Source organism: Melopsittacus undulatus (assembly GCF_012275295.1).
Source record: "Melopsittacus undulatus isolate bMelUnd1 chromosome W unlocalized genomic scaffold, bMelUnd1.mat.Z SUPER_W_unloc_4, whole genome shotgun sequence".
Lineage (NCBI taxonomy): Eukaryota > Metazoa > Chordata > Aves > Psittaciformes > Psittaculidae > Melopsittacus > Melopsittacus undulatus.
In genome coordinates, this window is record NW_022993946.1 from 1,126,179 (window position 1) to 1,143,072 (window position 16,894).

The following is a 16,894-nucleotide window of genomic DNA, read 5'->3' on the forward strand; positions in this document are numbered from 1 at the left end:
AATTGGAAGAACTCCACGGGCTGAGATAAGAACAGTCCACTAACTAAGGTATAACATAAAACCATCAATAATAATAATGATAAGGGAAATAACAAGGGAAGAGAATACAACTGCTCACCACCGCCTGAACAATACCCAGCTCGACCCGAGCAGTGATCTTGCCCTTCTGGGTAACTGCCCCAGTTTCTGTACTGGTCATGATGTGATATGGTATGGAAATACCTCTTTGGCTAGTTTGGGTCAGGTGTCCTTTCTCTGCTTCCTCTCGACTTCCCTTCCTCCCTGGCACAGCATGAGACTCAGAAAGTCCTTGGTCAGACTAAACATTACTTAGCAACAACTAAAAACATTGGTGCTATCAGCACTGTTGCAGGCTGAAAGTCAAAACCACAGCACTGCACCAGGTACAAAGGAGGAGAAAAATGACTGCTACTGCTGAAACCAGGACAGTATCCACCTCTTATTCCATACCATTCATGTCATGCTCAGATCCCACATTTTTCAATATACCATCACTCTTGCCTTATATATATATATCCATACACACACACACAAAGATATCTACTATCATTCCTTAGTGCATGGAGCAATCCCAATAAAGCTGCTCAGTCCATCCGGTTCATAATGTTGGGCTCCATCTCTTGTAACAGTCTTTCAGAGCCGGAGAGATGGTGTGCAGTGCTGAATTGTTGCCTGCTGATGACACCACCAAACTCGTCTGGTCACTGCTGAGCTCATCTGGTTTTGTCAGAGTTCATTCTTTGTTGGAAAGATGGTCAGCGGGAAGTCAGGGCAGTCAGTGGTGACCTGAAGACATCTAATTGGTGGGCTATAAAAGTGCTACATAGCAGGCAACATCGTACAGTTGAGCTCACTGGCTGTTTTCCCCTAAAATCAAGTCCCCTTGAGGTACACATTGGACTCCCCATCTTCCCACATTTCCCACCAAGTACATCCGGGTCCCTGAGCAAAAGCAATCCCACAAGTGGGTTTTCCTTTAGCTGAAGCAGTAATAACCCTGACTGTCTTCAACAGCAAATTCTTTATGTGCACCACAGGAACTTTATCCCCTTCTGCAGTATGTAAAAGGTCTGACTGGCCTTTGATAAATGTGTATCCCAATATTAGAAAGTCCCACCACCCATTGCTCTCAGTGTACTCTTTAACAGCCCATTGTACCGTTTGATTTTCTCAGAGGCTGGTGCATGGTAGGGGGTGTGATATACCCACTCAGTACCATGCTCTTTGGTCCAACTGTCTATAGGGTTGTTCCGGAAATGGGTCCCATTGTCTGACTCAGTTCTCTCTGGGGTGCTGTGTCATCATAAAATCTGTTTCTCAAGGCCCAGGATAAGTGTTCCGGGCAGTGGTGTGGGGCACCGCGTATGTTTCCAGCCATCCGGTGGTTGCTTCCAACATGGTAAGCACATGGCGCTTGCCTTGGCGGGTTAGTGGGAGTGTGATATAATCAGTCTGGCAGGCCTCCCCATATTTATACTTCAGCCATCATCCTCCATGCCAAAGAGGATTTACCACTTTGCTTGCTCAATTGCAGCACATGTTTCACAGTTGTGAATAACCTGGGCAATAGTATCCATTGTTAAGTCCACCCCTCGATCACGAGCCCATCTGTATGTTGCATCTCTGCTCTGATGGCCTGAAGTGTCATGGGCCCGCTGGGCAAAAAAATAATTCACCTTATGTTGCCCATCTAAGTCCATCTGAGCCACTTCAATCTTAGCAGCTTGATCCACTTGTTGGTTGTTCTGGAGCTCCTCAGTGGCCTGACTCTTGGGTGTACGACTATCGACGTGGCGTACCTTCACCACCAGGTTCTGCACCCTGGCAGAGATATCTTGCCACAGTGAAGCAGCCCAGATGGTTTTACCTCTGCACTGCCAGTTGCTCTGCTTCCATTGCTGCAACCACCCCCACAGGGCATTTGCCACCGTCCATGAGTCAGTATAAAGTACCAGATATTTTTCTCGTTCAGCAATGTCCAGGGCCAGGCGGATTGCTTTCACTTCGGCAAACTGACTCGATTCACCCTCTTCTTCAGCAGTTAATGCAACTTCTCACTGCAGACTCCATACAGCTGCCTTCCACCTCCGATGCTTTCCCACAAGACAGCAGGACCCATCAGTAAACAAGGCATATTGCTTTTCACTTTCCGACAGCTCATTATATGGTGGGGCCTCTTCAGCAAGCACCACCTCTTCTGGTGACTTTGCAAAATCTTTGCCCTCTGGCCAGTCCATGATGACTTCTAGAATTCTTGGATGACTGGGATTTCCTTTTCAAGCTCGTTGTGTAATTCGTGCAGCCCACTTACTCTATGTAGCATCGTTTGCATGATGTGTAGAGGAGACCCTGCCTTTGAACATCCAGCCCAGCACGGGTAAGCGGGGGTGCCAGGAGGAGCTGTGCTTCAGTGCCAATCACTTGCGAAGCAGCACGAACCCCTTCATAGGCTGCCAGTATCTCTTTCTCCATTGGGGTATAGCTGCCCTCAGATCCTTTGTATCCCCAACTCCAAAAACCAAGGGGTCGACCTCAAGTCTCTCCTGGAGTTTTCTGCCAGAGGCTCCAGGTAGGAGCATTCTCCCCAGCTGCGGTGTACAGTACATTTTTTACATCTGGACTGGTCCGGACTGGTCCAAGGGCCACTGCATGAACTATCTCTTGTTTAATTTGCTCAAAGGCTTGTTGTTGCTCAGGGCCCCATTTGAAGTCATTCTTTTTCCGGGTCACATGATAGAGAGGCTTGCAATCAAACTGTAATTTGGGATGTGCATTCTCCAGAACCCCACAGCACCCAAGAAAGCTTGTGTTTCTTTCTTATCAGTTGGTGGAGAGATGGCTGTTATCTTGTTGATCACTTCTGTGGGGATCTGTCTACGTCCATCTTGCCATTTTATTCCCGAAAATTGAATCTCCCGTGCAGGTCCCATGACCTTACTCCGTTTTATGGCAAAACCGGCTTTCAGCAGGATTTGGATTATTTCCCTCCCTTTCTCAAAAACTTCTTCTGCTGTATCACCCCACATGATAACGTCATCAATGTATTGCAGGTGTTCTGGAGCTTGCCCCTGTTCCAGTGCAGTCTGGATTAGTCCATGGCAGATGGTGGGGCTGTGTTTCCACCCCTGGGGCAGTCAATTCCAAGTATACTGGATGCCCCTCCAAGTAAAAGCGAACTGTGGCCTGCACTCCGCTGCCAAAGAAAGTGAGAACAATGTATTGGCAGTATCAATTGTGGAATCCCACTTGGCAGCCTCTGACTGCTGTTCGTACTGAAGTTCTAGCATGTCTGGTAAGGCAGCACTCAATGGTGGTGTGGCTGCATTCAGGCCACGATAGTCTACTGTTAGTCTCCACCTTCCGTTAGACTTTCACACTGGCCATATGGGGCTATTAAAGGGTGAGCGGGTCCTGCTGATCACTCCCTGCCTCTCCAGTCTACAGATTAGCTTATGGATGGGAATCAGGGAGTCTCGGCTGGTGTGATATTGCCGCCGGTGCACTGTTGTGGTCGCGATTGGCACTTGCTGTTCTTCGACCTTCAGCAACCCCACAACAGAAGGATCCTCTGAGAGACCAGGCAAGGTGGACAGCTGCTCAATTTCCTCAGTCTCCAAAGCAGCAATACCAAAAGCCCATCGGTACCCTTTTGGGTCTTTGAAGTACTCTCTCTTGAGGTAGTCTATGCCAAGGATGCATGGAGCCTCTGGACCAGTCACAATGGGGTGCTTTTGCCATTTCCTCCCAGTCAGGCTGGTTTCAGCCTCCAGTACATTCAGCTCTTGGGATCCTCTTGTCACTCCAGAAATATAAATGGGTTCCACCCCTTGACAGCTTGATGGCATCAAGGTACACTGTGCACCGGTGTCTACTAGAGCCTTATACCTCTGTGGGACTGATGTGCCTGGCCATCTGATCCACACAGTCCAGTACGTCCGATTGTCCCCTGCCTCCACCTGGCTGGAGGCAGGGCCCCTCTAATAGTCATCACAACATTGGACACTTACGTATTTTAGTCAGGGTTTAGTCTTCTTTATCACACAAGCCGAAGTAAAATCAGCTCTTCCACTCCATCTGGGAACCTGCTCACCAGAGACTGAAGGCACAGTTTTCATGGGATGATCATCCTTGACCTTTGTTCTCCTCTTCAATTCACACACCCAGTCCTCCAGATCTGAGGTCGGTTTTCCATCCCACTTCCTCATGTCTTCTCTGTGATCCTGCAGGTAAAACCATAGGATGCCAAATGGCCTATACCTCCTGTATCTTCTCTCTCGAGCAGTAGGACACCTTTTGTTAATAGCTGAAGCATGGATTGGTACACGTGGGGAGCTGGATAGATCAGATAGATCATCTCTCAATTTTTTGAACTTTTGAGACAGTTTTTCCACAGCTGAAAAGACAGAATGGGTAAGATTGTCTTCGAACTCTCGGAGTCGCGGAATGGTTTCATCCACTGTTGGTGTGGGCTGCGTCATTCCAGGTTAATGCTGCCAATGAATGGGCATACAATGATGGTGCATTCCGTGTAAGTTTCCGTCACATGGGTCGTGTACATTCCACTTCATCTTGATCTATGGGTGCATTCCTGGCATCCGGCCTCTGATAGATCCCCTCTACAATGGCTGATTCCCTCAGAGACTGGATGCCTTTCTCTAGAGTAGTCCACTTGGCCAAACGACTCATAGCATCGTCCTTGTATGGAAACTTTTCTTTCAGAGCTGCCAAGAACCGTCTCCAAAGGCTGAGGGACTGTGTCTCTTTTGCAATTGCTTTGTCAATTCCCCCTTCCCTAGCAAGTGATCCCAGCTGCTTAGCTTCCCTATCCTCTAGTACATGACCGTCGGCCTCATTGTTCCAGCATTGGAGCAACCAGGTGAGGATGTGCTCCCCTGGTTGATGGGTAAAATCTTTTCACATATGCCGCAGCTCGGTTGAGGTCTGGGGTCGAGACGTCACCTCTTCTTGCTCTTCTTCCTCTAATTCACATACTAAAAACTCCTGGTCAGATGCTGTCCTGGGTAGTAAGTGCATTGTTTCTTCATCTTTATTCATCTTTCCTGCCTCTGTTTTGCTTTTTCCCTTGCGTACAGGGGCAACCAGTATTTGCACGAATTGGTCCTCTGGTTTAGCTGCAGTGATTAACACTGTGGTTGGAGTGGCTGCAGTATCTGTTGCCAGGTTTTGGGTCACTGCTGTATTTGTTGCTGGGGCTGGTGTAACTGCTGTGCTTGGAGCAGGAGTAGCTGTGTTGTCTGTTGCTTTGCCATCAGATCCAGAGTAATTTTTTTTCCCTTTCAAGGTGCTGGACAGTGTTGAACAGGGCTCTGTAAGCGTAGGCCAGGCCCCAGCACGTTGCCATGATTTGTCCCTCTCTGGTATGACCAGGATGACAACACACCTCATTTAAGCATTTTACTAATTTTTCTGGATTTTGCACTTGTGCAGTGGTGAAGCTCCAAAGCACTGAAGGGGCCTACTGGCCTAGATACTTGCCCATACTATCCCACACACCCTGCCACTCATGACTGCCCAGTCTTGGGGAAAATCTCTTGGTCTTCCTATATCATTGTCTAACCCTAGACAAGACCCAAACCCGATTCTGCTTAACATTTGAGATCAGCCAAAATGGTTGTGGGTAAAGCACACTCTGTATGTGTGCCAACATAGTGATCCCCATCACAATCATCAGGCAGGTCTCAAGGGTACCCAAAGGCCATTCAAAACCTTCGGAACTCTCAAATGATGCTTTAAACGTTCTGGTGGGGGGCTGGGAATGTAAGGGAATGTCTTCTTCATAGGTTCACCACCCAAGGAGGGGAAAAAAGATGTGTAATTGATAAATACTTCTGAGATATACCTCCCAAAGTATAGAGGTGGTGACCACACTGGGAACGCAAGCGAGATCTGTTTCATGATCAATGATTCTATTGTATTACAAGTCATTACCATAAAGTACAGTGAAACAAGAACCTTAGCCCTGGCTCCCCAGCCGATAAACACTAAAACAGCAAGTACCAGCTGTAAGGTATGACATGCTGCAACTCAGATATCAAGAGCAACAACTTTGAGAGCCAATAAATCAGCATTGTGATGAGTGACTGTTAATCCAAAACAATAAATGCTTATCACAAATACGATTAGAGACACTCTGGTCAGATCTGTTGTTATCTCAACCTTTCGTGCACCACCTTGGGCGCCACAAAGAACTGTCATGGTTTAAGCCCAGCTGGCAATCCAGCACCATGCAGCCCCTTGCTCACTCCCACCTCTTCCCCTCCCATTTCCAGGAGGGATGGGGAGGAGAGTCAAAAGTATGTAACTCCCATGGGCTGAGATAAGAACAGTCCAGTAACTAAGGTATAACACAAAACCACTACTGCTACCACCACTAATAATAATAATAATAATAATGATAAGGGAAATAACAAGGGAAGAGAATACAACCACTCACCACCCGCTGCACAATAACCAACTCGACCCAAGCAGTGATCTAGCCCTTCCGGGTAACTGCCCCCAGTTTCTATACTGGCCATAATGTACTGTGATATGGAATACCTCGTTGGCTAGTTTGAGTCAGGTGTCCTGTCTCTGCTTCCTCTCAACTTCCTCTCCTCCCTGGCAGAGCATGAGACTCAGAAAGTCCTTGGTCAGAGTAAACATTACTTAGCAGGAACTAAAAACATTAGTGTGTTATCAGCATTATTCCCAGGCTGAAAGGAAAAAATGCAGCACTGCACCAGCTACTAGAGAGAAAAATGACTGCTGCTGTTGAACTCAGGACACTTAGCAAAGGCTGGGTAAGGCAGAAGGGCAGCAGGGCTGTTCCAAGGGATCATGTCTGCAGCAGACTGATGTTCCCTCCCCAAAGCCCCTCACAGCCCTCAACGTGTTGTTCTTCTCTGTCTGCAGAGACCTCAGAAGAGGAGGATGCCCCTTCCTTTGCTCCCTCCAGTTCTGTTGATGGCAATAACACAGACTCAGAGTTTGAGAAGGGTTTGAAGCACAAGCCCAAGGCCCAGGAACCCCCCAAAACCATCACTCCGGCTGAAGGATGAGTATGAATTTGATGAGGACGATGAGCAGGACCGGGTCCCGCCAGTCGATGACAAACATTTGCTGAAAAAAAGATTACAGAAAGAGACTAAAGCAAACAGTTTCATTTCCATATCCAAAATGGAAGTGAAAACCTATACTAAAAATAACACCAATTACACCAAAGAAAGCTGCCCACCGCATCCTGTCTGACAGCTCAGATGAGGAGGAGACTAGTGTTGCTTTGGGGACAGAGGAGAAACTGCGACTTTCAACCCACTCAATACTGCCCAGCAGCAATATTCGGGAGCCCACCAGCACAAAGCCACAGAAAGAGAAAAGCAAAGTAAAAAGAAGCGGAAGAAGGAAACAAAAAGCAAAGAGGTTCGGTTTGGCAAAAAAAAATGAGAAGTTTTGTTCCTCTGAATCAGAGAGTGAAAACGTGGAGAGTGAGGATGACAGAGACTCTCTTCAGAGCTCTAGCTGTGTAAAGGACTCCATGCTAGTACTAAAGGAATCCTCCTTGTTTAACTCTCTGTCTGTCTCATCGACCTCTTCTCATGGGAGTTTATCATCCCAGAAAACATAATGCTAATCTTACGGAACAGCACTCCAAGCACTGGAGGATGGACAATTGGAAAACCTTATCTTCTCCAGCTTGGTCAGATGTCAGTCCTTATCGGACTCCACCAGGACAAGACTGACGAGCGAGTCAGACTATTCGTCCGAGGACTCAAGCTTACAGTCACTAAAGCCAGTCAGGAAGAAACCAGAGCACGGAAAGAAAAACACCACACACAACACTGTTTCTGAGAAAAAAAATTCATTCCATAGCAATGTGGATGGAGCAATTCCAAAGCTGGACAAGGAGGGGAAAGTTGTTAAAAAGCATAAAAACAAAACATAAACATAAAACCAAGGAGAAGGGTCAGTGTCCCATCAGCCAAGACATTAAAATAATCAAAAAGTTTCTTTGAGTTTGAGGACTCTAAACAAAGCCTGAGAAAGGCTTTTTAGTAGAGACAGAAGATCCAGTCGAAAACAAATTTTAAAATGTTGAAGCATGAGCGGAGAACACAGTAAGAAGGAGGAAAAGGTCCCCAAAGGTAAAGCAGAGGAGAAGGAATGGTTATTTAAAGATGATACCGGAAAATCCTCAAAAGAGGAGAAATCATTAAGAAAAGTTAAAGACATGAGCAAATCTGTCAGAGAAGGATTAAGTAAATCAGAAAAAGAGAAACCTGTAAAGGAGAAGTCTCCCAAGGAGGAGAAGCTGAGAACACACAAGGAGGAGAGAAAGAAAAAGTCAAAGGACAAGCAGTCAAAATCTGAAAAGAAGAGTGAGCTAAAGGAGGAGAAGGTTTCTAAACTAGAGAAGAAAAATCCTTCAAAGAAGAGAAAGAAAAATGCAAAAAGAAAAAACTTTGCAGGGATGAGTCTGGGTTTGATGAGTTTAATAGCAAAACCCAAGTTCCCTGACAGTGAGGACACCAAATTCAGCCTTTCAGATGATCAGCAAGAGAGGTGGTTTTCAGACTTGTCTTCTGATTCATCCTTCGATTTCAAAGGTGAAGATAGCTGGGATTCTCTAGTAACAGATTTCAGGGAGATTAAAAATGACATCGTGTGCAAAACAAATCATAGAACCCGTAAAAGAGGAAATTAAAACAAGAAAAAGGAAAATAAAACAAAAGATAAGAAGGAATACAACGAGAAACGTAATGAAAAGGACACTTTCTTAAAGAAGAAAGAGAGGGACTATGTGGACAAAAGCTCCGAGAAAAAAAAGGACCAAACAGACAGACACAAAGTTACTCCTAGTTATTTGCTGAGAAGGATAAGAAGAGGAAGGATTCTGTGGAGAGTGTCAAGGATAGGAAAGAAAAAGATACAGGTGAAACCACCAAAGACAGAAAAGATTCATCTGAGGTCTCTAAAGATCGAAAGACACCAAAGCAAAGCAGGAAGAGCCCTATCGAGACGACTTTAAAGAATATATGCTGTGAAATGTTCTTCAAGGATAAGTCTGACCCTGAATTCAGTGGTAAAGCTCTGGAGAGTTGGGAGAAGGCACAATTCCTTGAAGGAAAAGGAGAAGAAAGATGCTCCTGATAAAGAAAAAAAAGAAAAGGTGAAGTCAGAAAAAATGCAAGGAAAAATTCAAAGAAGGTGAAAAGGAGAAAATGAAAAAGTTGCTCCTGAGAAAAATCCTGAAAGACAAAGAATTAGACAAGAGTTTCAAAGAGAAAAAAGAAACTAAAGAGAAGTACAAAGAGCCTGCACAGCAAAGACAAAGAAAGGAAGAGTTCTTTTGACCAGGTTAAGAGAGAAGAAAGAGAAAAAACTTCTTGGATCGAGAGGATTTCTCCGAGAAAAAGGATGAGAAGAAAGGCAAGGAGAAAGCTGGTACAGCATTGCAGACATCTTCACAGATGAGAGTGAAGATGAAACAGATGATTACAGCTTGTAGTGGGTTCAAAGTCAGCGACTCTGCTGGGAGTGACATGCATCATCCTGGACAGTCTGCAGGAGAAGGATGATGGTGCAGCTGCTGAGAAGGAGTCTGTACCCCGAGAAGCACCGCAAATACTCCTCTGGACCGTCAACAGTCAGGAGAGAAGCAGAAAGATAAGGATTCCAAGGAGAAGAAAAAGGACAAAGGGACATTAGAAGGGGAAAAGAGAAGAAGGAGAAGAGTTCCTTTGAAAACACAAAGAGAAGAAAGATAAAGACTCTATTGAGAAGTATAAGGACAGGAGAGACAGAACATTCCATAGATTCCACTCAGAGAAGAAAACCAAGCAAAAGCTCTCAGAAAAGGTTGAGAAGAAACATGCCAATGACGATAAAGTGAAAAGCAAACATAAGGAGAAGCTGGATAAAGAGCCTTCCAAAGAGAAAAAGTCTTCAAAAGGAGGGGAATCGGAGAAGAGCCTGCTGGAGAAATTGGAGGAGGAAGCTCTGAACAACTATAGAGATGACTCCAATGACAAAATCAGCGAGATCTCTTCTGACAGTTTCACAGATAGAGGACAAGATCTGGGGACTGACCAGCCTCTTTGAATCTTCTAACCTCTCTCTTACTGATGCCACTGAAGAAAAGTTTAAGGACTCTCTCCCTTTACCCTGCTTGCAGGACAAACTCAAAGAGAAGGAGAGAAACAGACATTCCTCATCTTCGTCAAAGAAAAGTCATGAGAAAGAAAAAGCAAAGAAGGAGAAGACAGAGAAAAAGGAAAAAACAGAAGAATTTCAAAGACTCCATCAGCAGAAAGGATTCCACTCATTATGAAAAAGATCTCTCCGTGGATGGGGAGGCATTTAGCACTTCCTGCAATATGAAGGTAGGGCCTGATGAGGAACCAGAGAAAAGCATTGATTGCTTAATTTTCTGAAAAGAAAGATAAAAATGATTCTGAAAGAGAGCTGTCAAAGAAGATGGAAAAAGACAAGAGTTATGTCTCCAGCACCATCAGCACAGCTAAAGAGAAGAAGAAGCGAGATAAACACAAGGAAAAATTGAAGGATGGAAAGGAAAAACATAGAGACAAACATGCAGATGCTTTCTTTCAAAACATCACAAAGATGAGCCAAAGTCAATGCTTAAAGACAAGGACAGTCCTCAGGTTACCACCTTTAAAGACAAATCAAAGGAGGACAACCTCAAATTTGGCGAAACCAAACTGAAGGAGAAGCTCAAGGAGAACCAAGAGAAAGACAAATCAGAGTCAATAAAGATAAGCAATGGGAATGAAAAATAACCCCTTTCCAAAGACAGCAGCAAGAAAGATGCCAGGCCAAGGGAGAAACTTTTGGGAGATGGAGATTTGATGATGACCAGCTTTGAGAGGATGCTGAGCCAGAAAGACCTGGAGATTGAGGAGCGCCACAAAAGACACAAAGGAGAGAATGAAGCAAATGGAGAAAATGAGGCACAGATCTGGAGACCCCAAATTAAAGGACAAACTTAAAAGCTCAGAAGATGTGCGCAAGAAGAGTATGGACCTGGCAATGAGAAGCCATTAACACTGGATACTCAGCTCAAGGACAAGAAACTTAAGAGTTGGGTCCGCTGACTCCTATACTGTCACCAGAAAACAAGGCCCAGCCTGCTGTTGGGACAGACTCTAAGGACTGGATAACGGGTCCTCAGCTGAAGGAGATCCTCCCAGCATCTCCCAGGCCAGATCAGAACCGACCGACAGGAGTCCCCAACCCCAGCATCCGTTGTCTCTTGTCCAAGCTATGAGGAGGTGATACAGACACCCAGGACTCCTTCATGCAGCAACGAAGACTACACGGACCTGATGTTGGAATGTGTGGACTCACAGCACTCGCTGCCCATATCCACCATGTCCATGAATGCTATTCTCCATCCTTCTTCGACAGATATGCCAATGTTTCCAGTGGGCTCCTCGAGAACCCAAGTCAGACCCCAGCTCGAACCATACCCTCCACAAACCTTTATCGTTCCATCTCAGTTGATATCAGAAGGGCCACCTGAAGAAGAATTTGGTGTCGGAGATAAAGTTTTCAGACAGCAAAGTGTTCCAGCGGCATCAAATTATGACTCTCCGGTGCAGCATTTAATGGAGGAGAAAGTTCCACCTCCTTCTGTCCCTGCTGAGAAGTTACAGTGTTTATCTCCTGGGTATTGCTCACCGGATTATGGGGCTTCATCACCCAAAGTGGAAGCTCTGCACTGTGTGCCAGGAGCTGTCAGTGGAGTCGCTCAGTGGCTGAAAATGTCTTTTGTGGTTTACAAACAAAATCCTCTCCTTCCCACAGAGACAAATCGGCTCCTTTGGTAGAAAGTGCTCTTCCCCCTGACCTCGGCATGCCCTTGGATACCACAGAAGAGCAGCAAGCTATGGCTTCCATTATGCCACCAGAATCTACCTATTTACCACCAATTGAAGAAAAACCATTTTAGTTCAGGTATGCCAGAACAAAACAGTATAGACTGGGATAACCCTCCTTCCAGGAATGCTGACACCGCCATTCCTCCCAGCCTGATGGGTAACCCAACAGAGCACTCGGTCAGCTGGTCCATGGGCTCAGAGCTTCTGATGAAATCTCCTCAGAGGTTCTCTGAGTCCCCTAAACCTCCCCTCTGTTCCCTAGAGCAAATTCATACTACACCAGTAGCCTTCGTTCCCACAGATACTTCCTACCCTGTTTCTCCCATATCTTATCCACTGTCAGTATCTGAACCAGGGCTCAATGAAGTCAAGGAGGATGCTGAAGAAGCAGTTCCAGGAGAAATAGCAAATGCTGAAGAGCAAGCTCCATACATGTCCCCCTACTAGGTTAGATGGGTTCTTCAATAACTGCAAGCCTCTTCCAGAAAGAAGCACCTGAGATAGCTCCAGAGCCCTCTTGTATGCCAGTAGAACCTCAGGCAGAAGTTGTTAGTGTACCAGAAAACAACTATTTGGAAAACAGTAATGCTGCACCTGCAAATACAGAGAAGGAGGTAACGTGGCCTGATCCCTTCACAATACAGAAGATGACTTGGACCTCGGCCCCTTCTCATTACCAGAGCTGCCGTTCCAATGTAAGGATGTTGCAGAGATGACCGAGGCAGAAGTGGTAGAAGAGTGTCCAGCAATGGCTTCAGAAGCAAGCGCTGGAGCCATCAAAGCGAGCACATCCGTAATAGTATCTGGTGAGCCGGAGGAGACACCAGCCAGCCAGGCAACTGCTGTCCTGCCCATGGAGACAGAGCTGCAAGCAGAGGAGCAGAAATCAGAAGTCGCTGCACAAGAAGCCACCTCAGAAGCACTGAATGTAGCTGAGAGAAAAAGGAGTGGGGGACTCAGAAGCACAGAATTTCCAGCAGACACCATCTGAGTCTGCTCAGGCAGAGAGCCAAGAAGCTGAGGCCATACATGAAGACCTGTCTTCTTCTGGTGGGGTGTCAGAGAACATCTCCCAGACTTATCCCCCACCTGTGGCCAGTGTTGAGGGCAGCGTTCCACAGTAGGGTGCTGCGGCACACAGTGGGAGCCTAGTCCCTTCCTCCCAGGCAAATGCACCTCCAGGCAATGCTCAAGCAGAAATTGTTGAACCAGTACAAAAACCAGTAGCAGAAGCTCCCAAACTACCCAAAATAGAAGAGGATTCCTCAGCGGATTACGAGGAACCGGGCTCAGATGCTCGCCAACCAAAACAAGCAGAACACTGCTGCTTCTGAGAAGGAATTTCCTCCTGTTTCTGCACCTGCCACACGTGCCAAGGGCCGCGTTACAGAGGAGGATGATTCCCAGACTCAGCACCCGCGCAAGCGCCGCTTCCAGCGCTCCAACCACCAGCAGCTGCAGCAGCAGATCAACACATCCACCCAGCAGACGAGAGAGATTGATACAGCAAACACTGGCAGCTATTGTAGATGCTATAAAACTGGATGACATTGAACCTTATCACAGTGACAGGTCCAACCCCTACTTTGAGTACCTCCAGATCAGGAAAAAGATTGAAGAGAAGCGGAAAATCCTCTGTTATATTACTCCCCAAGCTCCACAGTGCTACGCTGAGTATGTCACCTATACGGGCTCCTACCTGTTGGATGGCAAGCCTCTAAGCAAGCTCCATATTCCAGTGGTGAGTCACCTTCTCTCTTTAAAACCACAGCAGTAGGAACTGTCCCCTCCCTTGCTGCTGCAAGCACCAGCCAGACTGTTCCCTATGCGCCGCCAGCACCCTTGCAATGCTGGTAGTGCCCCCAGCCATGCCTTTAGCCTACTTTTAGAAATGCCCATGAAGACAAATCTAAGCCCCAGTAAGTGGATGGCTGCATGATAAATGCATCCTCTGAGATGCTGTACTTTTGCAGAGGAGACCTTGGCCTGTGCTTAGGAACCTGAGGTTTGTTCAGGTTTTAGGGCAGGTTTATATGAAGCCATTGGATTTGAGGCTGTAAGGCAAAACTGCTTTTCCAAGAAGCATAATAATTAGATGATTGAACCTAGAGGACAGTAGGGAAAAGATGGCTCTTAACTCCTGCCTTTGTTTTTTCCAAGCTCTGATATTTGACTTGCCAGTAGCACTCACTCCTTGGCAATGGGATCTGCATTTCACTGTTGTGCTGCATGAACGGATTTGCTAATACAAGTGCATCAATAAACTCAGTGCTGCAGGCAGTTAATCTGGGATCCAGCCTGGAGGAGGAGGGTCTATATGACTGGCTGTGTCAGGCTTTGTTCCATGCTGCAGGCAGGTGGAATGTCCCGGTCTGTGGATATTTCTGTGCAGCATAGTCCATGCAGGAGTTACTATTTCCATGAGTTAATACATGCTTAGTCAGCCCCAGCACTGCAGTGGTTGCAGCCTGTGCTCACATCTTGTTCCTTCCTAGACTAACCCAGAGCCCCCTGCACTTCCGTTCTGCAATTGGGCTGTGCTTGTGGAGCACCTTGCTCCCCAGGAGAGTGCAGGACACAGGTACCCTTCCCACTAGTGCACAGACTGGGCTGCTCCTGGTGATATTTCTCCAATAGTGTCATCCCCTTTGTCAGGACACACTCAGGCCCCTTTACAAACTGCCCTTGCAGCATGTGGGGTAGTGTAAGCTCTGGTTCTGCAGGCTGAGCTCGTTTCTCAACATTGGACACCTCTTGCCTTGTCTCACTGCTCACTGTAATCTGGCATGGGCAGGATGTTGTCCTTTGCCAACTGCCTGCTGAGGAAAAAGGCAGAGTTGCTTCTCCGGCGAGCTCAGTACATCACCCTGTGGGGGTGGCACCAGCTCCCTTGGCCAATGTGCTGCAAGCAGGGTGCTGTGTGGCAGGGGGCACAGGCAGCCTCCCCAGGAAGGACACCCAGCAGCAGTGCTGGCTCTAACCCCCTGTCGCCATGTGCCTGCAGATCGCACCTCCGCCGTCACTTGCTGAGCCTCTGAAGGAGCTCTTCAAGCAGCAAGAAGCTGTGCGGGGAAAGCTGCGGCTCCAGCACAGCATAGAGCGGGTAAGGGAGCACACCTAGGAAACTCCTGCTGGGGAAGAGGTCCTGGATTTCCTCTGCTGGGGAGACTGAGGCTGCCATGCTCACTGGTTCATTTGCTCTTCCTCAGGAGAAGCTCATCGTCTCCTGTGAGCAGGAGATTCTGAGAGTTCATTGTCGGGCAGCAAGGACTATTGCCAACCAGGCTGTGCCTTTCAGTGCCTGCACCATGCTGCTCGACTCCGAGGTCTATAACATGGCCTCTAGAAAATCAGGTCAGTGCCTGTCTCAATGGTGGAGGAGTGTCTCAGAGGTGCTATGTGAGACTCTGAGGGAGATGTGCTTTTCTGGATAGAGGGAGGGATGTAGGCAGGAGTTCCTAATGCTCTCCCCTGCTCAGGTCCCTGTCACCCACCATGGCACACAGATGCAGGACATGCTGCAGGAGCCCTGCAGCTCCTATCTGACCCTGCAGGTTGCCTAATCTGACTCAGTTTCTGGTGTTGCATGTTCTGGGATACCCCACATGCATTCCAGGGAAGGAAACATCCAGGAACATGGGGATACAGGGAGCATGTTGTCTTGTTAGAAGCAAAAATGACTCATGTTTATCAGTGAGTCTCAGGGACTGTCTGCCTTTCTTGATCAGGATCATCTACACCCTTGAAAGGTTTCTTTTACTACACTCTGGGATATCTTGTAGGACACTCTGGGATATCTTTTCCTGTTGAAGGAAGGGGAGAGAACCATTAAATTGATTTGTGTCTGAATAGTGGCTTTGAAAGAGCCAGGCTCCATCTCACAGCCCATCAGAAATGGTCATTTCTTCTTTCAATTTCCCATCATTCTGTGCCAGAGAAGGGGGGAATCGTGTCTGGTTTCTGCAGCCGGTGGCCATGTGGCTGCAGTTGGTCCTGTGCCATCCTGCCAGCACCCTCTTCAGCCCTGCAACTGCTGGAAGGATGGCTGCTCAGGGAAACACACTGCTGCATTGCAGGAGGGATCCTGTGCAGCAACAGGATCCTGGAATTCATTACTGACCTGGTGTATTTATCCCAGAGCCTTGATTTATCCCCCAGCATTTCCCAGCCAAGTGTCTGTGTTTCTATAGCAAAGACATGACAATCTTGGGCATGAGTTGAAGCAGCCGAGAGAGATGTGAGTGCTCTGAGAGCCTGTCACAGAGAGATTCTCTGCAAAACAAGCAGAGATGGGGAGTGCATGTGTGCATGAATGTGTGCATTGCTGCCCAAGGCTGAAGTCTTGGCAGAGGGCTGCACAAGCAGCTGGGATCAGCATGCTCTATTCTCCTCCCTGCAGGCACCTTTCTTGTTTCTGATGAGTGTGTGTTCTAAGAGGGGTTGGAATATGGCCTGTTTCACCTGTAACTGCTTAGAGTAACAAAACCAAAAATTTCCTGTGCTGTCTTTTGCTTAGGGAGATGAAAACAAATCGGTCAGAGACCGTTTTCAACGCACGGCAGTTCATTTCCTGGTTGCAAGACGTGGATGACAAGTACGATCGAATGAAGGTGAGAGGTGCAGGAGTCCCAATGCTCCCGGCTGCCGCTGTAGTGCATAGCCAACATCAGGTCCTGATGCTCTGCCTCCTGCCAGGAGGGATTCCCCAGGAGGGGTCCTGGCTGTTGCTGTAGCCTGGAAGCTGCCTTTGTGGTTTCCAAACGCCTGCTGGGAGCAGGTGTCCTGAGGTGGTCTGGGCAGTGTTGCACGATGCGGGATCATAAAATCATAGAATGGTTTGGGTTGAAGGGACCTTAAAGCTCATCCAGTTCAAATCCCTTGCCATGGACAGGGACACCTTCCACTAGACCAGGTTGCTCACAGCCCTGTCCAACCTGGCCTTGAAATATAGGGAACTTCGGGGTGGCAGAAGTTTG

At 47.3% G+C, this 16,894-nt stretch overlaps 1 pseudogene; it reads left to right on the forward strand.

Moving 5' to 3' along the window:
* LOC117438263 (ankyrin repeat domain-containing protein 11-like) overlaps positions 1–16,894 on the forward strand; it is a 103,679-nt pseudogene that overhangs the window by 85,917 nt on the left and 868 nt on the right.